Below are 15,667 nucleotides of genomic sequence, written 5' to 3'. Positions count from 1 at the left end.
TCATAAAGTGCTCTGGAGTAGTTTAGAATGGCATCACATGTTCTATGTTATCCCACACCATGAAATGTGCTGTATAAATTAAGACATGTCATTTGATTTTGGGTTCTAACCCATATTGGTAACTCACAAGCCAATCAGTCCTCAGGCCATTTTGTTAGACCACACCCACCCCACGATCCCAAGTGTAGGAGTCGAGGAGAGTGTCACAAAAGTACTAGGCTGTACATCAGCAGATTATGTATCACCCTGTGCCCAAAACCTGGGCATGTGTCCACATGTTTATATCTGCACTTGTTAGGATTAAGGAGCCCAATTGGAAATGTAAACAAGAATAAATTTGTACACACCCTTCCCTGGATGGAAATGCTCTGTTGTCTTTCTTGGAATTAGATTATATCTGGTACAGGTGAACTTCATGAAAATGGGAAATAAAACTTACATTACTTTTCTCCCATATCTTTGCATGTTGGAAGCCAAGACACAATATTAAAACCAACCTTCTTTAGAAAACTGCTTTTGGCCCAGGAGGAACAATAAAAAATGTTAAACTCTCACAGCACAGATTGCACTCCAGAGTGCAAACAGTCCATACATGGCTACATCACCTTTTTTGGACACAAGAACAGGGAGTGAAATATCAAGTTACAATTCTCCACACATCAACCTTTTTTCTATGTCCACCAATTATTTCTAGCTTCAGTGAAATTTTGAACAATTCCTTTGTTTTGTTTCCACTGGGAATTTGATATTCCATTCAAATAGGTCAAGGGTGGGAGGGATGCGGAAAGGGAAAGGGCTGGGCACCTCAAAGAATAGGTGGAAGATATCCATCTTTTTTCCCAGAAGCAGAGTTATGTAAATCTGATGATATTTATAACCCACGATGGGTTATTTCAAATAAATGAATGAAAACTCACATCATGCTGAGATCATCGCTGTTTGTCACACAAACATGGTGACACATTCAATTTTAAACAATTGTTTGCAATTCACTAGAAATGTAGAAAATTACATAAATCAGAATCAGCATTGAAACGACAGCTTAGGTCTCAGTCAAACCACTGAACATCGTTCAACATAAGACAGTCTTTCCGAATGACTTATGTTGATCTTTGCCTCTCCAGCCAAGGGTTTACAGTCTCCAGTGCACACTGGAGAGCTCAGGGAGCATATGCTACTTAATCACTCACTCTCTTAAAGGGCATGGCATCTCCAATAACAACAGCCTTGAGGGCTAAATAGATTACAAAGGCAGATGAATGAAAAGGAACACAGAATTAAGAAAACTTGGTGTGAATCCTGAACCAACCCCATGGCAAACTGATCAAAGGGTCATGCTTAATTTCAACAGCAGGCTTTGTGATCTTACCCAGAACAAGGCAGACAATTCATTTAGTCTAAATGAGCAGAAATTTGAGCATCACTGAGTGAAACGTTATTTTGACCCTTGGGGGTAAGATAGGGTTTCAAAATGCAGAAAATGCTTACATGCCTAGAGGCATGCAACTAATCCATGGAGCACACTGAACGGGGCACAGAGGCACATCAGTGAAGGAAGGCGAAACATGTAGCTGCCCCGCAGCATCTTCAGCCCACCTACCTGTACAAATTCAAGAAAAGGGTTGCAGGCTGAGGGGAGACAGGATGTTTTCGATTCTTTAAGAACACATTTCACAACACTGCACTTCAGATGTCAGCCATGGTTCAGTCAGTAGCAGAAATTTCCAGGTTCAAGTCCCACTCTGGAAACTTGAGCACACTTATGTAGGCTGGCACTCCAGTCAAGTATTGAAGTAGACGGGACAGAATATTAAAAAACAAAGATTGACTGAAAAATTAATAAGAAGGAATGAATCAAAGTGAGAGGGGAAGTTAGCTAGAAATATTAAAACAGAATGAAAATTCCTGTGGATTTTTTAAAAAAGAGTAAACAAAGTAAATGTTAATCTTATAGAAGTGAGTCTGGGGAAATAATAATGAAAAATTAGTGGATGTCTGATGAACTGAACTGCTATTCAATGTAAGTCTTCACTACAGTGGATATAAGTAACATCTCAGAAATAGCTGTATATCAGGACAGCCCTTTACTATACTCCACATACACTCAACTGTGTGGCTTAATTCAGCTCTAACTCCATTTACAAAATGTGCTGATAACACCACCGGGCCAGCATTTTTCTTAGAGGGTTGAGAGTTCGATTCCTCAAAAAGAAAGTGGAAACAAAGTCTTTGCATGTTTTTCAGGCAGAGGTAAATAGATTCTTGATAAGCCAGGAGGCGAAAGGTTCATTGGGTTAGGCGGGAATGTGGAGTATTCAGATCAGCCATCATCTTATTAAGTGGTGGAGCAGGCCCAAAAGGCCAAGTGGCCTGCTCCTAATTTGTACGTTTGTGTATACTGAGGGAATACAGTCTGATTGGATGCCATCTTTCTGAAGAGACATTTCACTGAGGCCCTGTTTGTCTTCTCAAGTAGATGTAAAAGAAACTCATGACACTATTTGAACAAAAGTTGAAGAATTCAGTATTTATCCATCATCTAACATAAAGGATGATCTTATCTTTATTTCCTAACTATTTTGGGATCTTGCTATTCCTAATCTCACTGTCATGTTTCCGACACAGACGACCGCACTTCAATACTTCACTGCTTGTAAAGTGCCTTGGGTTGCAAAAAGCACAATGTAGAAGCTACAAAGTAAATTTTCTTCTACTCTTTGCTTCCTGGAAAAGAAGGACTTCCTCTGGCCTCATCCCACTCCGAAAACAAAATTATCCAACAGATATAAAGCGGAGATAGACCATTCAAATTTCAAATGTGTGAAGGGACAAAGGAGAGAAATACAATTCAAAATGCTAGCAGGGCTAACCACTGCAGAGTAACTGTTCCCACAGAAAGACAACGTCCCATTTGCTCAATACTCTGCTACCATACCTCCTTTAAATGAGTCAATCGAACAGTCAAAATAACTGTTCATTTAAAACATCATGAACAAGTCACTTAGAACCTAACTTCAAGCAAACTATGTTTCAGTACAGTCCCAATCAGGCTTCTTCCACAGATCTCCAGGCTCTACTGACAATATTACACACTGGGCTGAATAAAGAGGCTCCAGGGCCAGATACTAGTGTTTACTCAAACTTCTGCATGACATTAACTAACCGCATTGAACAGTGACAGCCAGTGCAGCAGTAATATATAAAACATGTCCATGTGTAAACATACTATAAGTTTACTTCAGTACTATAAACAGTCTTACTCCTGGAATTTTACATACAGAATTAATTCAATTAGACTTGACGAAAATTAACCTCTGTACCAAAAGCAAGATACTTCAACAAGATACAATGTTCACACTGGAAAGCTGAACAGTGTTCATCTCACCACATTTAACACAAAGGTAAATGGCATAAACCTGTTCTGAGAAGTCGGAGGTGAATATCTGTCAACAGGAAACAAAAAAGTTATGGAGAAGGATAGATCTGATCTAAAAGTTAAAGTTTAGTTCTGAGGAAGGGTCACTAGTCCCGAAACATTAACTTTGATTTCTCTTCACAGATGCTGCCAGATCTGCTGAGCTTTTCCAGCAACTTCTGTTTTTGTTTCTGATTTATAGCATCCACAGTTCTTTCAGATACAATTTTGAAGAATTAGGCAAGAACTTTCAAAAGTTGATTGGGGAGGCTATCCACAGGTAACGGGACAGTTGGATACTGGGAGGCCTTCACAAATAAGATAACAAGAGTTTGGAGACAGTACGTTCATGTTCGTGCATTAGGCAAGGCTGGTAGGTGTAAGGGCTGCTGGATGACCAGAGACATTGAGGCTCTGTTCAAGAAAAAGGAGGAGGCATATGTCAGGTATAGACAGCTGGGATCAAGTAAATCCCTAGAGGAGTACAAGGGCAGTAGGAGCATATGCAAGAAGGAAATCAGAAGGGCAAAAAAAGAGATGATGAGATATCTCTGGAATCTCCTTAACAGTATTTGTCAAAGAGATTCCACAAATACATTCAGTGCAAAAAACTAGAGAGAGAGAATAGGGCCCACTAAAAATCAACAAGGCCATCTACATGTGGAACCACAGGAAATCAATGAGTATTTCGAGTCAGTATTTACTTGGAGAAGGATATGAAAAGTAGAGAACTTGGGGAAATAAATAGTGATATCTTGAAAAGTGTCCATGTTACAAAAGAGATGTTGGATGTCTTAAAACACAAAGGTAGATAAAGCCCTGGGACCTGATCAGGTGTATTGCAGAACATTGTGGAAAGCTAGGGAAGAGATTGCTGGGATATTTACATCATCAATAGCCACAGTTGGGGTCCCAGAAGACTGGAAATTGGCTAATGTGATGCCATCACTTCAGAAAGGCTGTAAGGAAAAGCCAGGGAACTAGAGACGGGTAGCCTGCCATCAGTAGCTGGAGGAGACTCTGAGGGACAGGATTTACATGAACTTGGAAAGGCAAGGGCTGATTAATGATCGTTCAACATAGCCCATGTGTGTGGGAAATCTTATCTCACTAATTTGATTTGATATTTTTTTTGATGATGTGACAAACACTATTGAAGAAGGCAGAGCAGTAGACTTTGCCTATATGGACTTCAGCAAGGTGTTCGGCAAGGTTCTGCATAGTAGACTGATTAGCGAGATTAGATTACATGGAATCCAGGGAGAGCTAGCCAATTGGATAGAAAATTGACTTGAAGGTAGGATTCAGAGGGTGATGGTATAGGATTGTTTCTCAGCCTGGAGGCCTGTGACCAGTGCTGCGCCACAAGGATCAGTGCTGGGTCCACTTATATAAAAAGATTTGGATGTGAACATAGGAGGTATAGTTAGTAAGTTTTCAGATGACACCAAAATTGGAGGTGTAGTGGACAACGAAGAAAATTACCTCAGAGTACAATGGGATCTTCATCAGATGGGCCAAGGAGTGGCAGATGGAGTTTAATTTACATAAATGTGAGGTCATAAAGATGTACAGCACAGAAACAGCCCTTTGGTCCAACTTGTTCATGCTGACCAGATATCCTAACCTAATCTAGTCCCGTTTCCCAGCATTTGGCCTATACCTCTCCATACCCTTTCTATTCATATACCCATCCAGAGCCTTTTAAACACTGCAACTGAACCAGCCTCCACCACTTCCTCTGGTAGCTCATTCCATACACACACCACCCTCTATGTGAAAAGATTTCCCCTTAGGTCACTTTGACATCTTTCCCCTCTTACCCTAAACCTATGCCCTCTAGTTCTGGACTCTCCCACCCCCAGGAAAAGAGCTTGTCTATTTACCCTATCCATGTCCCTCATGATTTCATAAACCTCTATAAAGGTCGCCCCTCAGCCTTCGACGCTCCAGGGAAAACAGTCCCAGTCTATGCAGCCTCTCCCTATAGCTCAAATCCTGCAACCCTGTCAACATGCTTGTAAATCTATTCTGAACCCTTTCAAGTTTCACAACATCCTTCTGATAGGAAGTGCTGCATTTTGGAAAGGCAAAACATGACAAGACTTATACACTTAATGGTAAGGCTCAAGGAAGTGTTGCTGAACAAAGAAACCTTGGTCCCTTCAAAGTAGAATCACAGGTAACCAGGGTGATGAAGAACACGTTTGGTACGTTTATCTTTATTGGTCAGTGCTTTGAGTATAGGAGTTGGGACATCATGTTGCGGATGCACTGAAGATTGGTGAGACCAGTTTTAGAATACCACGTTCAGTTCTGGATCTCCCTGTTAAAGGAAGGATGTTATAAAACTTGCAAGGGTTCAGAAAAGGTTTACAAGAATGTTGCCAGGGTTGGAGGATTTGAGTATAGTGAGAGGCTGAATAGGCTGGGGCTATTTTCCCTGGAGCGGCGGAGGCTGAGGGGTGACCTCACAGAGGTTTATAAAATCATGAGGGGCATAGATAGGGTAAATAGACAACGTCTTTTCCCTTGGGTGGGAGAGTCCAGAACTAGACGGCATAGGTTTAAGGTGAGAAGGGAAAGGGAAAGGAACCTAAGGGGTAACTTGTTCACACAGAGGGTGGTGCATGTATGGAACTATCTGCCAGAGAAATGGTGGAGACATGATACAATTACAACATTTAAAAGGCATCCACATGGGCATATGAATAGGAAAGGTAAGGAGGGATATGAGCCAAATACTGGCAAATGGGACTAGATTAGATTAGGATATCTGGTCAGCATGGACAAGTTGGACCAAAAAGATCTGTTTCCAAGTTGTATAACGCTATGACTAAGATAGGAAAAATATCCATGAAAATCAACGTTCACACAAAATACTCAAATAATTCACACTGAAATACCACAGGGCATGGCTGAGCCTCCCCACAATCAACATTTCATCTGGAGCCTTGCAATCAACATTACCATCCCTTGGGCAAAACAGTGGCACAGCAACATAGGAACCATCAGGGAGCAATTGTAGCTTCTAAACACACATTCAAAAATGAAAAAGTGCTGCTTCAGTCTCATTATCTGAGATCTTAAATATGAGGCTGTCAGAACTGTCAAAGGCTGCAAACATGGGCTATCAACAAGCCAAGCAGCTAAAACACTAATGCCTTCCACCATAAATGTAGGTTGGTTACTGCACACAGTATGTCCTGCCAACTGAACAGACAGCAACACTACAATCAAGTGGCAAACATTAACTTGAAAACAACTGCACAGGTAAGAATTCTATTTGAATTAGGGCAGTTTCAGAGATATGACTGCAGCAGACACAACTCAGCCATTTGGAAGCAGTTGTCCAATATACCAAAAATTCCCAAGCAATTATAAACTAAATAAATTTCAGCATTCAAGAGGCAATCGCCGGAAAAGCACATTCATCTATTAGAAACATCGCCCACCACTCCTTCAACAAACAAGATTCTGCCGGTTGTTTGGAAATTATGGCTATTGATGACCTAATCTGGTCAGTAAAGCAGTGAGGATAATATATATATATATATTATATACACACACACACACACACAGACTGTCATAAGCCTTCACCTTTATATCCAGTAATACACACACAAGAATTTTGGATGATTTATACTCTGTAGAAAGGGAGCCTAGAAAAAGTCATGATCGTCTTTGTGTTTAAATGTACAGCTGATGTTACATTTTCCAAGTTTTATTTTATATCAATTTGACTGGCTCACTGCCAGGATGACTAAATAAGTCCATTATTCAAGGCCCTAAACTTAGCTTTCAAGTCTACGCTGATAGAACGCACTCACGATCAAAACAACCAACACTGTGTCTAGCATGATAAACAAAGATAACCAAATCCATCAGCTCCCTTTGAGCATTTAGTGTAGTTATTCCTGTTTTGCGTAAGGCAAGAGTAAACATCCGTGATAGATGAGTGACACCAGGAACAATTTTCAGCAGGGGCTGTTGTACACAAAACAAAAATAAAGAACTGTGGGTGCTCGAAATATGAAACAAGAACAGAAAAGCTGGAGAACCTCAGCAGGACTGGCAGCATCTGTCAAAGCAGAGTCAGAACTTTGGCCCAGTGACCCTCCTTCATAGCAGTTCTGAAGAATTGGACCCGAAATGTTGATTCTGTCTTTCTCTCCATAGATGTTGCTAGGCCTGCTGAGTTTCTCCAGCAATTTGTTTTTATTCCTGATGTACAAACCCATGCTTGGGGGTAACTTCACACTGAAGTAACTGCCAGAGTCTGTCTTTAGACAACTCAAAGCATAAGCTTTCAAATCACTCTGCTGCTGTTTGGTTGAATCCAGGTCCAACGAACTGACAAAAACACAAAGAACACCAAGGCACCTGGGATCAATCAGATACCAGCAGAATTAATGAAACATGGCAAGAGTACCTTTGCAACATGAGCCTGTGATCTGTTCACTAAGACATGGATGGTACAGGATACCCACATGACTGAAGATAAAGACTAATTGTCAAGCTGACAAAGAAAGGAATTTTTACCCCCTATAAAGAGCTGTTACTATTTTAACATCATGTGGAGGTTTGGAAAGATGTTGTGAAAGTTGAAAGGGTTCAGAAAAGATTTACAAGGCTGTTGCCAGGGTTGGATAATCTGAGCTACAGGGAGAGGCTGGGGCTGTTTTCCCAGGAGCATCGGAGGCTGAGGGGTGACCTTATAGAGGTTTACAAAATTATAAGGGGCATGGATAGGATAAATAGGCAAAGTCTTTTCCTTGGGGTCAGGGAGTCCAGAACTAGAGGGCATAGGTTTAGGATGAGAGGGGAAAGATATAAAAGAGACCTAAAGGGCAATGTTTTCACGCAGAGGGTGGTACGCGTATGGAATGAGCTGCCAGAGGATGTGGTGGAGGCTGGTACAATTGCAAGATTTAAGAGGCATTTGGATGGATATATGAATAGGAAAGGTTTTGGGCCAGATGCTGACAGGTGGCACTAGATTGGGTTGAGATCTCTGGTCGGCATGAACAGGTTGGACCGAAGGGTCTGTTTCCATGCTGTACATCTCTATGACTCTAAGTGTTGGACTGGAGTGGACAGGGTCAGAAGTCACACAAGTCACAACCTTGCGATTTCAAATAAACCTGTTGGACTTTCACCTGGTGACATGTGACTTCTGACCTTATTTTAATTTGGTTTAATCTGTTTATTAGAAGAGTAAAATGACAGTCAGCTGCAAAAGCAAGGTAATAGTTAGGAGTCAATCAGAAAAAAATGCAATTTTAGCAACTACAACTGCAGGGGCATAGCGCCACTGTCAGTATGTGGCAAGGTCTTCAGCACAATGCTCCTCAACAGATTGGAAGTAGACAATATCTCTCGTGAACAACTGGTATGGTAGATTATGTTGCGGGAAATGTTTACACTCACATACATCATTGACATGGGGGTATCAAAAGCCTCCTGTTAAGAACTTGCCCAATTTAAAGGTGGATTTTACTATCACCCATCAGCAGCCACACTCTGGTAGATCAGAGAAAAGTAGGGCAACCCAGGGCAGTATCTTAACATCTTCAAAGTTTTACATCAGGAGACATCAGCTGCTGCATCAAAACCAGAATGGGCATTGCAGACTCCTTCAACATTGCTCTTTTTAGAGTCGGTGTGGACTTGTTGGGCCAAAGGGTCTGTTTCCATACTGTAGGGAATCTAACCTAATCTAAAACAATGGTTCTACATGTCTACAGTAGTGTTAAATTGCTTGGAGGATTTAAGTTTTGCATGATTGTGGAAAAAATTGTTCATTGTAGGTTTGGTGAACATATCTCTTGAAGAGGTAATTGAAGGATCACAGTGGCATCGAGTCCCTTTTTTAAAAGGAGGCTTCCTATAAGTCTCACAGCTGGGGATAGGGCTTACTTTTCTGTAGTCACTGCTGGGGATGTTTTGTTTGAATAGTGACTGGCTTGGAAAAGTTATTGTTGGCATCTGGTTCAGTTAAAAGGAAGTCTAAGAACCAGACGAATTAAAGGAAATAAAAACAAAATGCAAACAATTAAAGCAAACGTGGATGCTGGAAATCAAAAATAAAAACAGAAAATGCTGGAAGAGCTTAGCAGGTCTGGCAGTATGTGTGCAAAAAGAAACAGAGTTAGTTCAAAAGAAGAGTCTTTGGATTGAAACATTAATTGTCTCCCACTCCACAATCAATTTGGAGGCAAGCTTGCTAGGAATTATCTTCCCAGCTCATCTCTCCCATTCCTGGGGGGGAAAAACCCCTCTGTGGAGTTCAGGATAAAACCGATTTATTCTTGCGAACTTGTAATATAATTGAAAGAACATCTCAACTGACTTAAAATGAAAGCAAAGTACTGAAGATGCTTGATACCTGAAATAAAACAAAACACCGGAGAAACTCAGCATCTATGTTGAAAGAATCAGAACAACAGAGACCCAATCAATTCTTCTTCAGGACACCCAAAGGGGCTGAGAAAAATGTCGTAGAAAATGGGGGACAAGAAAATGTAACAGATGGTAAGGGTGCCCATGAACAAAAAGATGAAAGAGGGTGTTTATGGCAGGCAGGAAGAGCTATAAATGAAGAGTAGGTATAAATGGTAGGTGTTAATAGCAGAATTAATGTTTGTGCAAACAAGACAGTGAGGGTGGTGGGTATTTTTTTAAAAAGAGGTGGGGTAAGAGAGAAATCAAAATTGAGGACAATGTTCATGGTCTGAAGCTGTTGAACTCCATGCTGAGTTCAGAACCCTATAAAGTATCTAAACCGGAAACAGAAGGGTTTCTTTCTATTTGTGTTAGGCTTGACTGGAAAACTGAAACAAGCCTATGAAAGCAAGGTGGTGTATTGAAATGGTGGTTAGATCAGGGTCATTCTTACAGAAAAACAGGGACGGTCTGCAAGCCAGTCACCCAGTCTGCATTTAGTCTCCTCTACATTGTATTTCATGAACAAGTGGTGTCTGCAAGGCTTCAGAGACAAATATGATCAATAACTCGACCACACATACCATAACAGTCTCTGGAACATCTCATGTTCCAACCTTTCTCCCCGACACCCCCATCAAGAATAACCCATAGGCCAAAGTGTTCTTTTTCAAATAGTTAACCCCAGCAGAAAAACCCACTTCACTTTTTCTCTTTTTGTGCAGAAGGCATTTGTGTGTGTGTGTGTGTGTGTGTGTGTGTGTGTGTGTGTGTGTGTGTGTGGGGTGTGCGCGCGTGTGTATGTATGTATGTATGTTGGGGATATTTATGAGAGACACATTTATACTTCCATATTCTTGACTGTACATTAACCCCAAATTGTGATATCTTTATTCACCTTATTATCCAAAAAGTTTTACTTAGACAGGAAACCCATAATTGCGCTGTTGGATTTTATTGTTTAAAACCTGATAGAGATAAAGTAGTTACTTAGTCATCTTGGTGACTGGAAGTGGTGTTTTTATGTTGGGACTCATGAAGTAGTGAGACTAGAGCAAAAATGTAACTCCCCAGTTAACCATAGCATTAACCACAAACTACAGCAGCAAGAAATAAAACGTAGCAAAGTTGTCCTGTCAGCTAAAAGGCATTCATCAGCACTGCTTACATAAAATCCTGAGCATCAAATGCAGAGCTATCAATAAAAACCTGCTATGGGAGGTTGGCCAGTGGTGCCTGCAGGAAATGGTGACGGAAATGCTACTGATACCGACAGGATACATCCTTTATTTTCTGGAAATACTTGTCTCTGCCTTGAATACATTCAATGACTCAGCTTCCAGTGCACTGACGTACAAAATTCCAAAGGCTCATGACCCTCCAAAAAGAAATTCTCCGTCTCTACCTTAAGGGGCAACAACGTACTTTAGATTCAAAGGGAAAAAAAATACTCTCGATATCTACCATATTAAGTCCCCTCAGAAGTCTGTCTTTCAATAAGATAACCTTATTCTTCTAAACTCCTGAATGTAATACTAACCTGCTCAAACTTTCTTCATTCTGGAATCAGCCTAGAGCCATTCTGAGTTGCCTCTAATGGAGGTATTTTCTCCCTTAAATATGAAGGCCAAAACTGCTCTAAATACTCCAGGCGTGATCTTGTCAACCCCTGGTACAGTCGTAAAAAAGGTCCCCCTATTTTTATCCAACTCCCTTGCAATAAAAAGCAACATTCAATGCATGTTCCATATTGCTCATTATACCTACATGTCGATTGTGTTTCCTAGCTGTGGATACCCAGATCATTTTGTACTGAAGCAATCTGTAATCTTTTTCAATTTAAATATTTTACTTTTCTATTCTTCTTACCAAGGTGGACAACATATTTCACTCAGGTTAAATGAGTGGGCAATTGGAGTAACCTATCTTTATCACTATGACAGACTCTTTGCAACCTCCTCACTTTCCTACCAACTTACTTGTTAATATATTTTGTTTCTTTTTTGATTCAAATCAATAATATAGATTGTAAGCAGTTGAGACCCCAGCACTGATCTTTGGCTCTCTGCTAGTTACAGTTTGCTCATCCAAAATTAATTCGGCTCTGCCCACTGTGGGTGAGCCAATCCAGTATCCACGTTAATCACGAGCTCTTATCTTAATATTTGAGACTCCTTACCGAATGGTTTTAAATGCACTGCACCTAATGCTACCCCACTATTCACCCTGCTGGTTACCTCTTCAAAGAACTGCAAAGATGTTTGTCAAACACGTTCCTTTTCTCAAAATGTTGTGTTCACTCTGCCTGATGGTATTATGGTTTAGTAAATGCCCTACTATTACTTCCTTCATAAGCTACTGGGCCTACTTTTTCCCTGCTCTCTGTATCTCTCTTTTTGAATGTTAATGTTACATTTCAATGAGAATTGGGAATTTTGGAAGTCTATAACCAATGCATCCACTGTCAGTGGATGACCTTCTAGGATGCAGGCCTCCAGCTTCGGGAAATGTATCAGCCTTTACTCCTGTAAGCGTGCTTTGTACAACCCATCTCCCTCTTTACTTCTCTTTCCTCAATAATCTTAGATTAAGCTTTGGATCATCTCCACTAATAGCTCATGCAACCTGGTGGCAAATTTTGTTTTTAAGTCTGCTGCTAAATGCTTAACATGTTTTATTATTTTAGTAATGCGCTACAATCATTGATGTTGCTGCAACAAACCTGCTACCTACTTCAGTTTGTTTTCATCATTCATAAGCAATAGATGGTGAGGTTAATATTAATAGCTTTCGCTGATGTGCACGTACACAAATGATCACTTTAAGACTCGTGTTTAAAAGTCACTAAGCAAGTCAAATTTAACTAAGGACATCTAGGTCTCATGCACCCTAGTCTCTGGAAAGTCAATTTGAGGTTATGCTCATAGAGGTATTGTAGTGGCACTGTTGAAAGAATGAACCATTATGTATTTCACCTGATCCACTGGTTACAGATGGAGGGGGCCAAAAATAAATTTGCAGTCTGGATTAGCCCCAAAAACACAAACTCTCTGAGGACACGAGAAATATACCATTGTGAATAATCTCCTCTATGTTTATTGGTATCTATTCAAGTGCAGCCAACAGGGAGGAGAACAAAGGGATCCCTGTTTCACTGAAGGAAACAATGTGGCCTCAAGATGACAAAGAAGTTAGCAAACAGCTCATTATTCTTCAGACAAAGAACATATAAACAGGCAGGACACAGAAAGAATAAAATAGCACTCAGTAAAACAGTAAGCTTTAGTCAAAAGTAATGAGAGATAAGAATTGAGATACTTTGTCCAACTGGGAGTGGGAGGCCGCAGGAAAGACAGAGAAATGAGGCTGCACACAAGTGATCCAAACATCCCTTCCCCAAAAGTAATCTTCAGAGTTGAGCTTCAGTGCAAGAGACGTACACCACTGTACTTCAAACTTGCCCACTGAACAGTAAGCATTTTCAATTCATTATTAATTTAAATATTTCTTCTATGTTAAACAAACACATAGGGATTAAGTCATATCTTCTGACCCTATCATTAGAAACAATCTGACTTTAGACTCAAAATGCTGGAACTTTAATTGTATTTCTTACTGGTGGCTGCACTGATATATTGGTACTTGTATACGACTACAGTGCAGCAAATGATAACAACTCAGGATTTACCCTCACTTAGCAATTACTTCCCAGCTTTTTACAAATAATAAAACCAGGATATCCAGCAATAAATCTTGAAAGCATATACTATATTACTAAATTGTACTGGTTTAAAAGTGACCTAATCTCTCTTCAACCATGGACTAAATAAACATTGATTTTGACTATTTCAAAATAGTCACAAAGAAACAGCACTTGATCACCAAAGGAATTTCATTTTAAAAACAATGGAATTTTAAAAACATACATTTCAGAGCAACTGTTAGAATATGCCAAAGCATACTGTCCACTCATGAAACTGATATATTGGTGGCATTTGGGAATAAAATGAAATCAAATAGCAATTATTATAGATTTTCCACACTGTTGAACAGCTGAAACATCAAGGCACCAATTTGCCTTGAATGATCACTGTAAACAGAGCAATGCAAATTCCTCTATTGGTTCTCCTGGTCAGGACAGAAGGCTGGGTTGTTAAGTACATTCAAGGTAAATTTAGAGACTTTTTTAAAATTAGAAAGGGAACCAAAGGTTATGGGAATAAAGTGGTAATGGAATTGAGGATTATCAGATTTCACTGAAATAGCAGAGCAGATTTGATGGAGCGAATGGCCTGTTTGGGTCTTTGGTTTTATGGTCTTCAGGCATTGCAGAATTACAACAGCTTCAGATTAGAATGAGGGAACAGAATACCATATAGTAAAAGGTGTGATCAGAAATCTAACCTGAAACTTGGCACTGGGCTTTCAAATGCTGGAGGGATTGGGATAAAGCGTGGATGAGGTTAAAGAATCACGGATGGCATTTCTGAATTCCAACTCTTCAGGATACATTGTGATTTCAAACAAATGTCAAAGCAAGGAATCCATTCACCTCCATTTATTGGTTTATTAAGGTGAATCTGTTAACAGTCTAGGGAGGGGCAGGTCAGAGTTTTGACTGCTAATTCAATGAATCTCTTATAGTCTGGTGGCGCCAGGCTCAAGTTGGGGAGGGCACTGAACATCTGGGATGCTGCCTACTCTCTTCGGCAAAGTAACAGTAAACCTCATCATGTCTGTCATCTGCCTTTGCTTTTGGTGCTTTTCAGGCAGGGAACTAAGAGTATTCCAATAAACCTTCTGCCTCCAGATGGACCAAGATAGAAATTGCCAGTTCCTAGCCGAGTAATCAACTGGTTGCACTCAGCACGACTAACTGGGTACCAAAATCACCTTCAGCTCATTTAAGATATTACTGGATCAAGATAGTGCCACATGGATGACACATTGCAGGTTCAGGACCCAGACATTATCCCACCATCAGATTCTCAACCCTGCGTAGTAAATCAACAAGGAGAAAGTGAGGACTGCAGATGGAGATCAGAGCTGAAAAATGTTTTGCTGGAAAAGCACAGCAGGTCAGACAGCATCCAAGGAGCAGGAGAATCGACGCTTAGGCACAAAACATCGATTCTCCTGCTCCATGGATGCTGCCTGACCTGCTGCGCTTTTCCAGCGACACATTTTTCAGCCCTGCGTAGTAAATCCAAGGAGCTCATCATGAAGTTACTAGAAGTACAGTGAATGGGAGGGAGAAGCTGGCAAGATTTCATACTTCAAAATGGTGCACAGCTTTTCTCCCTAAAGTGCAAGTAAGTGGACATTAGGTGAAAGGAAGAGATTGGTTTGATTGGAACAGTTTTCCAATACTGGATCATTTATGAAGAATGGTCACTTGTGAGATTTACTGGGCAATAAAACTATGTCTTAATATCACCCTTCGATATGCAAACGTGGCCTTTAAGACAGCCTCTGACTAAGGATTGTATTCGGATTTGGTAAAACCAATCTTTCTGGTCTAGAGAGTGGAATGAACGCCCCTTGAACACCATGACTGAAGTACACTATTTAGGCAGGTTACTTTGCTCGGTTTACACTGAACTAGCAGCCAGAACACAACAGACTGGTTTATGCAATTTTTGTTAAGGGAAAGAGAAAAAGAAATTTTAAACATGACCAGATTGTACACTTCTTGCTGACCAAAAAACAGACCCAAGTGAAAATCTGTGAGGACTGTCAGTCTTGGTCTCAGTCGTAATGCCCCTGTGGCAAAAGAGACAGTTGACATTCACGGGCAAAGTTCATACA

At 40.4% G+C, this 15,667-nt stretch overlaps 1 protein-coding gene across 3 annotated transcripts in view; it reads right to left on the bottom strand.

Annotated features, from left to right (window-relative positions):
* ripor1 (RHO family interacting cell polarization regulator 1) overlaps positions 1-15,667 on the bottom strand; it is a 324,487-nt gene that overhangs the window by 133,933 nt on the left and 174,887 nt on the right. The gene's annotated exons all lie outside the window — the stretch shown is intronic.

Source organism: Chiloscyllium punctatum, chromosome 26, assembly GCF_047496795.1.
Source record: "Chiloscyllium punctatum isolate Juve2018m chromosome 26, sChiPun1.3, whole genome shotgun sequence".
Classification (NCBI taxonomy): domain Eukaryota; kingdom Metazoa; phylum Chordata; class Chondrichthyes; order Orectolobiformes; family Hemiscylliidae; genus Chiloscyllium; species Chiloscyllium punctatum.
Note: the sequence above shows the minus strand (reverse complement) of the source record. Positions and strands in the feature narration are given on the sequence as shown.